We start from the raw sequence: 13173 nt of genomic DNA, 5'->3' as shown, positions 1-13173 counted from the left end.
GAGGCATGCGGCGATGCTACGAGATGGATGCGGTAGTGCTATGCGATGTGGTGATGCTGCACGATGGATGCGATGGCATGCGTCAATGGATGCGATGGATACAATGGATGCAGCGGCCTTGCTAAAGTATAAGCTATGCGATGTAACAAGCTAAGGTGGACGCATAGTGATTTGCCCTTGTGTTGTTAAGGCTTACGGTAACAAGGTTAATGAGGTGGGTTGCGTTGGTCATAGGAGATGCGTTAGCAAGAACCTAGATAATGGTGAGCTATGCCTTGAGGTGTTGAGTTGAGAACCAAGTCGACCCAAAGGTTGCTATGCATTGGTGATGTGCTATGCGTTGGACATCCGAGGGCATGTGGGCGCATAGGACAAGGCTAATAGTATGCGTTGAAAGGGTGTTGGTCATTATCCTAGTTGAATGCATATGAAGTTAGATGAATGCATATGAAGGATGAACGCATATGAAGGATGGACGCATTCAAGGACGTCATTTGAACATGTGGCTTTTTGGGAAGAAATCTTAAGCCTTAAGCAAATGAGGTGGAGGCATAAGAAGACATGCAAAGTTGAGGGCTATGCATTGGTAAAAGGGGAGCAAGACACCTTGGGTTGCGCTGATGCAAGATTGCGATAATAGTGTAAGGAAGAGACACTTGGACATGGGCCAAGTAGGAGGTATCGACCTTAGAGCAATCTTGGACGCCTATAAATAGGGACAAGGACTTTAGATGAGAACTAAAATTCTCTTCAAAGGACATAAAGAAGAGTGTATTGGGAGGAGACTATGCATTGGTAGCAAGACCATGCGTTGATCAAGTGGTTCTAAGAGGGGAGATGCTGTCAGACAGAAAGGACAGAAAGTAGCATCAACTTAGGATGAGGAGTTCTCCCAGAATACTCGTGCATTTGATGTGATTACAAAGCTATAAGAGTCTAGTATTCAAGGTAAGGCTGCCAGAGAAGAAGATCCAAGGATTCAGGCTGGAGAATGAGGAAAAGATAGAGGGGTCGAGCCGTCGAGTAAGCTGGGCCAGTCTTGATGTTTTGATGATTCCGTCCAAATCAAGAGGATTTCTAAGCTAAGATCTTATGGTAAGCTTTCTGAGACATTTTAGAACATGTTTGCAGAAGGAAGTATCTTAAAATAAGGTCTGGAACTCTGAATAATCTAAGCTGATAATTGAATCTGGAATTTAGGATTCAAAAGGGAAACCAAGGAAACCTAAGAAACTTCGGAAAGAAAAGTTCCTAACCAACCAAGGTGAGTGGTTATTGTGTTGTTGTATTGTTGATGAAATTTCTACATATAGGTAAATATATATAGGGGATAATGTTAAATTGGCATGATCAGGGATATATGTTTATCTTGTTACTATGCTTGTTAAGATATTGTTTGTATGTTTGTTTTGGAAACTGAAATTGTACTCGGGATATATAGTTAGCATGCTTGAAAAGGTATTTGGCAGGAAAATATAGTCGGCTTCGGCTGGTGGGAAATGATAACGATGATGACCGGCGGGAAATATAGGCAAGTTATCTAAGCATAGCTAGCGGGAAAATAGTCGATGTGCACATTGGTGGGATAATAGGGTACAGGGAAAGTTTCCACAGGAATTATTGATACATTGCTTTAATATACGTGTGAAAGTGTTGGGAAAAAATGTATGATCATGCCAGGGATAACCAGCGGTAAAGCTGAGGATGTTCATATTATGTAATAACCAGCGGTCAAGTTGGGGTTGATTGTTTTAACCAGCGATTGAGTTAGGGATAATCTAGCGGTCTGGCTGGAAAAATAATATTGAACTCGTGGTAATGTTCTTGTTGATTATGTATTGATTTCCAAAAAGTATACTGTTAAAATCAAACTTTGTAGCTCATGTTTTCCATGTTTTATGTTTTACCCACCCCCCCCCCCCCTAAGTAGCGGAAAGGTGAGGAGTTACGGGGTGCTACTAAGGTCAAGGTCCACCACATGCAACAGTTACACTTCCGGAGGGTTTTACAGTTGTTCTTGTAAACTTTGTAGCTAAGTCTTGGAGTTGATAAATGTTACATTGTTGTAATATAAAATGAGCCTACTTTATCAGTTGTTGTTTTCCTCCTCAACTTAATCAGTTGGTTGCTAAATTTGTTCATTGGTATCATAGTTATTTCCACAAGAGTTATTAGGCAGTAAGTGTCAACAAAAGGGTTGATAACTGCTACAGTCATGTCCTTTCCTAGGCTCGGAGGGTAGTCTGAGACGAGGTGTGACACTCGTACCCTACTTTCCTAGGCACAGCAAGTCATTTTCCAATGTAAATGCGATGCTCATAAATCTAAGACACATGTGTTGAATGTAAAATGTCCATAGAGCTCATCCCTAAGTCTCTACTCTTGTCCTATGCAATGATGCAAAATGCATGAAAGCAAGGTGACCGCATACAATCATATCCTACCTCTTGGATGCATGCTATGTGTTGATTACAAATAGTGCTCATTCCTAAACGCATATCTCTCGTTTATGCGTTCTAATCTGGCTCTTCCGAGTCTAGATTCTAACCTGACCTTCCCAAGTCTAATGGACGAATGAAGCATACATAAACAAGATAATCGCAAAGAATGAAGATTCCCTAGTTGTGCTAGTTAAATGCTTATCAACCCATTCAACTAATTTAGCTACTCCTGCGTGAATAACAAAAAGTGAACAAATATAGAGAAATAAATTCCATTCTTATAAATGAGTTGAGTACAAAATGACAATGCAAAGTAAAGGTAGAGAGCCTGGTAGCAATTTCTTGCTGACCGAGACTTTTTACACTAAAATCTCTATTCTGATCTACAGATGTTCCCGCTTTCGCAGGTGTCGGCCCTCTCTCTGTCCTTGGGGCTTCCGATGCTCTTCAAGCTTCTCGGAATGATCTACCGGCACAACTTCTTCCCTCGCATCCTCATTAAAATTAAAGAAAACTAAGAACACAGACGTACGACTTATGGAACAAAAGATTGTAAAAACGGTGAACCCCTTTTCTGAAGAATGCACTTGGTATTTATAGAGCATCCATGGTGAAAGGCGGCTTCTCTCTCCTGGTTGTATAGATGGGACAGCTTTAATTCCTGACTGATGCACCGCATAATTGTCACCGATAAAGTTGAATGTACTTTATGATCGTTAACAACTGTCAACTTAATTTGGATTCGACTGTCATCAGCTTTCTATCCCTCTTAATTATCCTTTCACCCGGATGCGCCCACCATGTTGCACTGACCAAGTTGTGGTGATCCTTCTTGGGCGAATGTTTGGGAGCACGATCAACGCAAAGCCTTGCAGTGAAGTTGCGCTCGACCGATGATTTCCTATGATCGCAATCTTGCATTGCGTTAACGCATATTCTGCACAAAAATACAAAGATTAACTGTTCTAATGCGTTGAACGCATGCGACCACAATATTATAGAATTTATTCTTAATGGATGCAATTTAACATATTTCATCGACGCAATCCAACATTGTTTAAGAAGTTAGCATAATGATAACGTGCATTTCTGTCCGTTATCACACCCCCAATTTTAAACAATACTTGTCCTCAAGCATAAGCTAAAGATTCCTTTAGCAAGTCAACTGCAAAGTTCTTTTCCTAGATATCTCAAGAATACTTCGTTCAAATCCTATATACCAGAATTTTCTTAAGTCTTATTCAAGTCTCTTCTTAAAATATTTCTAAGACCTAGGGCTTGCACGCTTAACATTCAAAAGGACTTTACTAAATTTCGGATCATCGCATGATTTATTTCAAAAAGAAAATTTTCTACCGAGGTGACAAATGATTTTTCTTGCACAAAAATTTTCTTCATTGACATTTTTTTTCTGACCTTGCGCTGATCCAAGTGCCTTGCCTTCGTTTTGGCTTGCCCCCACGTGTATCATACAGACATCCAACTACGAGCAATGCACTCTTTCTCATACTAAACTCATACCGATTTGGCAGTGGAGTTGCGGTCATTGATTTATCCGTTGATCTTTGTGACTTACTTTTGTTTTGGATTACCCCCACGTGTGTCATGCGGACATCCAATTACAGGTAAGTGCCTTTCACAACTTAACTCTTATCAACATGGGTTTCCCATTGCATTGATAGTGGAGTTGTTATTCTCAAAGTATATATATATATATATTGAAAGAATAGCAAGGTCGAAAATAAATACCTCACCCCAAAATTTAAAATGCTGCAATGTCTTGGTTGCCAAAAGATTAAAATAAGTCATGCGATGGTCATAGAATGCATTGTAAGGAAAGTTTGAAAGAAAGCTAGTAAACCCCTAACTTCGAGAAATATTTCATGAGGTGACTATCTTAAGACTAAGTTGACTCTAGTATATATGAAAGAAATAGAAGCATATTTGTCATCATTGAAATCATACTTGGCAAAGAACAGAATGCGGTAAACTACTAAATTTATCTATGTCAAATGATTACGGTAATTAAAGAGGATGTGGTGATAAGATTTTTAAAATTAACATGCGATGTGATAGCATAAAATTTGAAATAAAGATAGGGAAGAGTACACCCCCAAATTTTGCGTTGTCGCCGCATTGTGTATTGACGCATCATTCCTTGCAGTGATCTATCTTCTGTGGATTGCGGTGGCGGATTGAGATCATTTGCTTCTTCTTGTAACATCTCCGCAATCATGTGCCTTAATCGTTATAAACAGACAAAGAGAGGGTCAAATGATTTAAAACAAAACAACAAGTTAGATGTCCAAATGATTTTGTTTTTAGAGAAAGAAGTAAAATTCAGTAAGATTTAGATAGCTAAATACTAGTAAAAGAGACGAAGAAATAAGAGTTCAAAAATCATGTAGGGGGGTAGTCCGGGTCTTTCAGCTTCATGGAGACTTTTTCTGGTTGAAAATCACCTCCGCAATATGCTTAATTCGTTGTCCATTAACCTTAAATGTCCGGCTGCCATCCTCAGTGATCAGCTCCACCGCACCATGTGGAAATATTTCTTTAATGATGAAAGGACCAGACCAGCGTGATTTTAATTTTCCCGGGAAGAGCCGTAGTCTTGAATTCAAGAGTAAGACCTTTTGCCCGAAATGGAGGTTCCTATCGCATATGCGTTTGTCATGCCAGTGCTTGGTGCACTCCTTATAAATCTTCGCATTCTCATATGCGTTGATCCTCCATTCTTCTAGCTCAACCAGCTGCATTTTCTGCGGGTCTCCTGCTTTTTTTAAATCAAAATTCAGCTTCTTGACTGCCCACAGTGCCTTATACTCCAACTTCAAAGGAAAATTACACGCCTTGCCAAATACCAACGCATAAGGGGACATACCTATTGGTGTTTTGAATGTGGTCCGGTGTGCCCACAACGCATCGTCAAGTTTCGTTGCCCAGTCTTTCCGTGAAGGCTTTACTACCTTCTTAGGTATCAACTTAATTTCATGATTGGACACTTCAGCCTGACCATTCGTTTGTGGATGGTATGCGATGGCCACTTTGTGGAGGATGTTGTACTTGTGCATCAGCTCTTTGATATTATGATTAACAAAGTGGGATCCTTCATCACTTATGATGGCACGAGGAGTGCCAAAACGACTGAAAATATTTTTCTTCAGGAACTGGGAGACTACCGCCGCATCACTTGTGGCGCATGCTATTGCTACCCACTTAGAGACATAATCGACAGCCAATAAAATGTAATGCTTTCCATGCGAAGGAGGAAATGATCCCATGAAATCAATCCCCCATACGTCGAATAATTCCAGCTCCAAGATAGTGTTCATTGGCATTGCATTTTTCCATGAAATGTTGCCTGTGCGTTGACACCAATCACATTTCATTGCGTAGTCAGCAGCATCCATGAATAATGTGGGCCAAAAGAATCCACTTTGAAAAACTTTGGTTGTAGTGCGATGCCCTCCAAAGTGTCCACCATATGGTGAGTCATGGCATTGTGATAATATGCATTGTTGAGCAGCATTCGGTATGGATAATCGAATAATCTGGTTTGCACCTCTTTTATACAGTTTAGCTCATCCCAATAATAATGTTTGCATTCGTGCTTGAGCTTCTTCTGTTGGTGATAGGTGTAATCTTAAGGAAATTGCTCACAGACCAAATAATTAACGATGTCCGCATACCAGGGAAATTCTTCTCTATGGAATAGTTGCTCATCCGGGAACATAGCACTCACCTCAGTCTCATTGCAGTCAACTTCAAGATTTTCCAGTCTAGAAAGATGATCCGCAACCTGATTCTCTGTCCCCTTCCGGTCAATTATTTCGATATCAAATTCTTGAAGGAGGAGAACCCATCTGATCAACCTCGGCTTTGTGTCCTTCTTTGTCATTAAGTATTTTATTGTGAGTGATCGGTGTGGATGAGTACCTTGGTTCCCAATAGATATGCCCGGAATTTCTCCAACGCAAAAATCACAGCCAGGAGTTCTTTCTCTGTGGTGGTATAATTTGTATGAGCAGGATTTAAAGTTTTACTCGCATATGCGATGGGGTGCAAAATTGTTTTTCTCTTTTGCGCTAAAGCTACCCCCATCGCATACCCGCTTGCGTCACACATGATTTCAAATGGCAATGTCTAGTTCGATGAAATCAATACGGGTACGGTAATCAGCGCATCTGTTAAAACTCTGAATGCGTTAAGGCAGTTATTGTCTGTCAGCCTCTAGCAACGCACTCAGTGGTCGTGCTATCTTAGAAAATTCCTTGACAAATCGTCTATAGAATCCAGCATGCCCCAAGAAGCTTCGCACAGCCTTCACGCTGGTTGGAGGTGGAAGCTTTTCAATTACGTCGATCTTTACTTTGTCCACCTCCAACCCATCCCGAGAGACTTTATGCCCCAACACTATACCCTCTTTGACCATGAAATGAAATTTTTCCCAGTTGAGCACCAAGTTCGTCTCCTCACATCTCTTCAGAATCTTCTCTAGGTTGGCTAGGCAGACTTCATAAGTGTTCTCATAAATGGAGAAGTCATCCATAAATATTTCCACAGAATCCTCGAGATAATCTGAAAAGATCGCCATCATGCACCTTTGGAACATGCTTGGCGCATTGCAGAGGCCAAATGGCATGCGGCGAAAAGCAAATGTCCCATATGGATAGGTGAATGTGGTCTTGTCTTGATCTTCAGGAGCTATCATGATTTGATTGTATCCGGCATACCCATCCAAGAAGCAGTAAAAATCATTCCCTGCAAGTCTGCCTAGCATTTAATCGATGAATGGAAGGGTAAATGATCTTTCTTTGTGGCCGCATTTAACTTGCGGTAGTCCATGCATATGCGCCATCTAGTGATGGTCCTTTGCGGCATTAATTCGTTGTTCTCATTTAGGACTACTGTCATTCCTCCCTTCTTCGACACACATTACACGGGGCTGACCCACGTGGTATCTGCTATGGGATAGATAATGCCCGCATCTAGCCATTTGATAATCTCCTTCTTGACGACCTCCTTCATCGCAGGGTTGAGCCTACATTGATGTTCAAATGTAGCCTTGTGGTCATCTTCAAGATGAATGTGGTGCATGCAGTACGGGGGGCTAATTCCTCTGATGTCAGTGAGCGTCCAGCTAATTGCTCGCACATATTTCTTGAGAAGGCTCATCAATGTATTCCCCTGATCTTTGTTGAGTACAGAGAAAATGATTACTAGCAGCTTCTCATTCTGCCCCAAAAATGCGTACTTCAAATGGGTTGGTAGGGTCTTTAGTTCAAGTGTTGGTGGCTTCACTAAGGAAGGTTGCGTTGTTTTTCTTTGATCTGTTTCTGTTGACTCTTCTTCTTACTTTGCGATCATTTCTTCTTCCTTGTTTGTTTTTGTTGTGATCGCATTGTAGGCAGCAATGGATGCGCTGGCATCCTCTTCCTCATACTCTTCATCAGACTTTTCTTTTTCAATCAAATTCAGGTCATCATCAGAATCATGTAGGTCTTCTTCATCCAAAAACTTCATGGCACGAATTATATTAAATTTGAGCTTCTGTCCGTTGATACTCAAAGTGATTTCTTCTTTATACACATTAATTTGAGCACGACCCGTTGATAGAAAAGGTCACCTCAAAATGATGGGCACATCTTTGTCAGCCTCATAGTCTAAAATAATGAAGTCAGCTGATAGGATAAATTTGTCAATTGTTATCAACACATCCTTCACCTTACCTTCTGGATGGACCAGAGATCTGTCGACCAATTGGAGAGTCACTAATGTGGGCACAAGTTGCCCCACATTTAATTGTCTAAAAATTGACAATGGCATCAAATTTATGCTGGCCCCCAAGTCACACAGGGTTTGCCCAATATAGAGTCCTCCTATGGAGAAATGGATAGTAAAGCTCCCAGGATCGCTCATCTTCGGTGGGATGATTGATTTGGAATCTTGCATTAATGCCACCGAGGAAAATTTCCCAATGCCCCTCTACTTAGTTACCATGTCCTTTAGAAACTTGGCATAGGCAGGCATTTCCTCAATCGCTTCACTAAAAGAAATGTTAACATGTAATTGCTTTAACATAGATAAGAAGCATTGGTATTGTACCTCTTCGTTTTTCTTCTTTCTTAATCTCTGAGGGAAAGGGGGTAACTGAACTTTCACAGTTCCCATTTCAGTTGGCTTCGAGGTCGACGTAACCTCAAGTCCTACTGCTTCTTTTTCTCCTTCTTCTTTTTGCGTTACCGCAATCTCAGGTTCAGCTGCAATGGAAGTTGTTCTACTATGCTCCTTCTTTTTTCCCTCCACAGTCTTCCCATTGTGCAATGTCACAACCTGACATTGCTACTTACCTGATCCCCTCGGGTTGCGTGAAGTTCGGTTGAACTTGGCAGTGCCCCTTGCGGTCTACTTTTCAGCTTACTCGCAATCTAGCCCATCTGTAATTCAAGATTGCGAATGAAGGTGGCCTGACTCTAAAGCACCGTCTCGTTTTTCTCTATATATTGCTTCAATAGGCTCTACAAAGAAGAGAATTGCGATGGTTGTTGTGAGCTACTTGCTTGATTGCTCGGTTGACCGTTATTGCATTGAAAGAATCCTGGTGGCCCTTCTTTTTGCGCCACAGGATGAAAATTTTGTTGTTGATTCTTCCAAGCAAAATTGGGGTGGTTCCTCCACCTGGGGTTGTAGGTGTTTGAAAAGGGATTATTCTTTATAAAGTATACAAATTGTGGATTTTGTGGGCAATCTTCCATCGCATGCCCATCACCGCAAGCCGCACACCTTGCGATGTTTTGACTGATTGCGTTGGTTTGCCCACCTTGCAGTGTTGGGCTGCTGATCACCATTCCTTGGATCAAATTCATCATTGCGATCATTTGGTTTTGTAATGAAGTAATAGCACCATTGTTTGCGTCAGAGTCTTTAAGTCTCAATCTTTGGTCACTCTCCCTCCAGTCTTCATGGTTCTTGGAAATGCAATCCAGGATATTCTTCGCCTCATCATAAGTTTTTTCGAGCAGACCATCAACAGCTGCCGTATTGGCAATGGTCTGTGAAGCGGGATTCAAACCGTGATAGAAAATCTCCATTTGAAGGGAATCTGGTAACCCATTATGCGGACAATCCTGGACCAACCTTTTAAACCTCACCCAAGCATCGCTGAGCGATTCGTCCATATCTTGTTCAAAATTTGTGATCAGTTTCCTTCGTCTTGCGTTCTCGGTAGGTGGAAAATACTTCTTCATAAATTTCTCCACTATCTGCTCCTAAGAAGTGATCTCTCCCGGTTCGAGAGAATATGCCCATTTCCTAGCCTGATCACAGAGTGAAAATGGGAACAACGTTAGTCGAACCTCTTCAGCAGAGATGTTCGGGAACACAAAAGTGTTACAGATTTCAATAACACTTCAGAGGTGAGTGTGCGGGTCCTCTCCACACCTTCCTCCGAATTGACCTGCAGTCTGGATCATCTGCAACATCACCGATTTCATTTCGAATCTGCTTCCGTCGAGGGCTGGCCTCATGATTCCCGAACAGAAATCATTGAGGTTTGGCAATGCATAGTCCCTGATGGGCCTATTGCGATCGTTTGCCAACTGAATTGGATTCGCCATGCTATTATTATCATTTGGTGCTCTATTTCCAGGCTGCTCCGCCATCTCTTCTTTGTCTGATTGTGGTTGCTCTTAGCGGTCTCTCAATCTTCGTCTAAAAGTCCTCTAAATCTCTGGGTCGTAATGCGCTAGAGATTGAGAGTTCTATAAAGAAATAAAAAAATTACCGTTAGCAAACTATCTTGCCGAAGTCCTCAGCAACGACGCCAAAAACTTAGTGCTCCTATTTATGAAGTGGAAATATGAATGATATGCGTTGATGGATTTGCGTTATGCACTCAAGTTTCCCCAGCGGAATTAAAGTATAAATTCCTCTGAGTTTCCTGGTAAGTCCAGGGTCGAATACAGGGACTTGTGAAAATAAATTGCATTGATAATTTTGATGAAAACTTTGCGGTAACCAAGTAAATAAATAAGTGTTGGGTTTGTTGTTTGCGTTGATGAAAAAAAAATAAATAAAGGTGGCAGATTTGAGAAAAGACAGTTGTGTTGATAGATGCAATGAATATGCGATGAACGGGTTGAGAAGATCTTTAGCTAGCGTTACTTGTGAATGCGTCAGACTATGTGATCATGTTACAACCATGCACAGCAAGTCATTTTCCAATGTAAATGCGATGCTCTTAAATCTAGGACGCATGTGTTGAATGAAAAATGTCCATAGAGCTCATCCCTAAGTCTCTACTCTTGTCCTATGCAATGATACAAAATGCATGAAAGCAAGGTGACCGCATACAATCATATCCTATCTCTAGGATGCATACTATGTGTTGATAACAAATAATGCTCATTCCTAAGCGCATATCTCTTGTTTATACGTTCTAATCTGGCTCTTCCGAGTCTAGATTCTAACCTGACCTTCCCAAGTCTAGATCCTGTCTTTAGACTACCCTCCCGAGTATCTCTAATTGAGAGAATGAAGAATTTTTAAACAAGATATTCGCAAAGATTGAAGACATTTCCCTAGTTGTGACTAGTCTTAAATGGCTTCTCACACCGATGCTAATATTTTAGCTGATCATCATTTTAGTGAATAACAGATAGACTGAACAGATTATAGTGAGTGTAATATTTTGCCAGTCGTATAAGGAGTTGTGGACAATTTGGCACATGGAAAGTAAAGGATTGAGAGGACTGGTAGATTATGTCTTACTTACGTGGCTTGTTACATTGAAATCTCTATTCTTGATCTAAAGATGTCTCGAGGCCTCGACCCTCTCTCTATCCTTGGGGCTTCTGGGCTTCTCCAAGCTTACCGGAATGATCTACCGGCACAACTTCTTCCCTCGTATCCACCTTAAAATGAAAGAAAATTAAAAACATAGACGTGCGACTTATGGAACAAAAGATTGTAAAACCGGTGAACCCCTTTTCTGAAGAATGCACTTGGTATTTATAGAGTATCCATGGTGAAAGGCGGCTTTTCTCTCCTGGTTGTACAGATGGGATCGCTTTAATTCCTTACTGATACACCGCATAATTGTCACCAATAAAGCTGAATGTACTTTATGACCGTTTTCGGCTGTCAACTTAATTTGGATTCGATTGTCTTCAGCTTTCTGTCCCATCGCTCTTAATTATCCTTTCACCCGGATTCTCCCACCATGTTGCGTTGACCAAGTTGCGGCGATTCTTCTCGAGCGAATGTTTGCGAGCACGCCCACCTTCCAGTGAAGTTGCGCTCGACCGATGATTTCCTATAATCGCAATCTTGCTTTGCGTTAACCCATATTCTGCACAAAAATGGAAAGATCAACTGTTCTAATGGGCTGAACGCATGCGACCACAATATTATAGAATTTATGCTTAATCGATGCAATTTAACATATTTTATCAACGCAATCCAACATTGTTTAAGAACTTAACACTATGATAATGCATTTTTCTTCTAATTATCACACCCCCAAAATATTAGGATGTGCACGATTGAACTAGGAAAACCACCGATTAAAGGTTTCTCTTTCTATTTTTTCCTTTTATTGAATATCAATTAGAGAATCAAAATGAGAATTATAAATAATGAAAAAAATTAATGATCCGAAAAGCAATAGATGATGCTGAGAAATAGAAGCGAACTTAAATTACCGATTTGGTAAGAAGAAGAAGCCAACGACGGAAATGGCGAATGAGAAGACTGAGTTGCAATGTCGGACTGTATATGTATAAATTTGGACATAATTGTTATGTTGTCTATCTAATATATAAAAATAAAATTAATGATTGATAATTAATATATTAATGGTTATTATTAGTAGATATTTTATAACCTATTTTTATATACATGTAGATATAGTTTTTTTCTTTTTTTGGGAAAAAATATATGATCTATATTACTTTAAAATACTCCATTAAAAAACATTGAAAACACTATTTACTTTGGTAAACTATAAACATATTTAATTATCTTTTTAAAAGTAATTTTGAATATTAACATTAACATGATAGTTAAAAAATAATAATAATCCTATTACATTGATAAGATTAAAAAAAGTACAAATACGACTAATAGCAATATTAACATAAAACAAAATTTTAAAACATATGCAGAAAAATAACTAATACATGCATTTACAATTTCTCTTTAAATCATGTGTTTGTCTTTCGTTGATGTTTACGGATCAAAGAACTTAGATTGAATGACATCCAATGCCATACAATACAAATTTACAATTTCTATACGCTTAGACACCAAGTACATGCCAGACATTTTGTGTTGTGTCAATATGTGGATATCAATTTATGAAGAGAATTCTAGAATGAAAAAGTTGTTGTATATTAGTAATATAAGAAAGCTCCTTAATATATATGTGAAAAATTAATTGAGATTTTACTGATTTTAGAATGCCAAAAATATTATAGATTATCACTTTCTAAACAATGTAATGATACAAAAATAATAATATTAGAGATTGTAACTCTTTATATGAAAAAATTAATTAACAATCATATCACAACAATAAAACTAAAAACTTTCTAAATGTTACATTGAAAAAATGGTAAGAAACAATAACTATTATAAAATAACTTGAAAAATCTATTAAAAAGTTGATACCTATCATGAGGAATATTTGGTTGAAGCCTCTTTTTTTCCTTTTTGGTACATAACACTACTT

General features: G+C 39.5%; 1 non-coding gene across 1 annotated transcript; it reads left to right on the top strand.

Annotated features, from left to right (window-relative positions):
- The first annotated feature begins 9551 nt into the window (after nucleotides 1-9551).
- Nucleotides 9552-9658, top strand: LOC120069041 (small nucleolar RNA R71). Its single transcript, XR_005479423.1, has one exon. It is a non-coding gene; the product is annotated as a small nucleolar RNA R71 (small nucleolar RNA).
- The last annotated feature ends 3515 nt before the right edge of the window (nucleotides 9659-13173 follow it).

This window comes from Benincasa hispida, chromosome 11, assembly GCF_027475165.1.
Source record: "Benincasa hispida cultivar pf3 chromosome 11, pf3_genome.v1.1, whole genome shotgun sequence".
Lineage (NCBI taxonomy): Eukaryota > Viridiplantae > Streptophyta > Magnoliopsida > Cucurbitales > Cucurbitaceae > Benincasa > Benincasa hispida.
The sequence above is the reverse complement of the archived record's forward strand: the minus strand, read 5'-3'. Positions and strand labels throughout refer to the sequence as shown.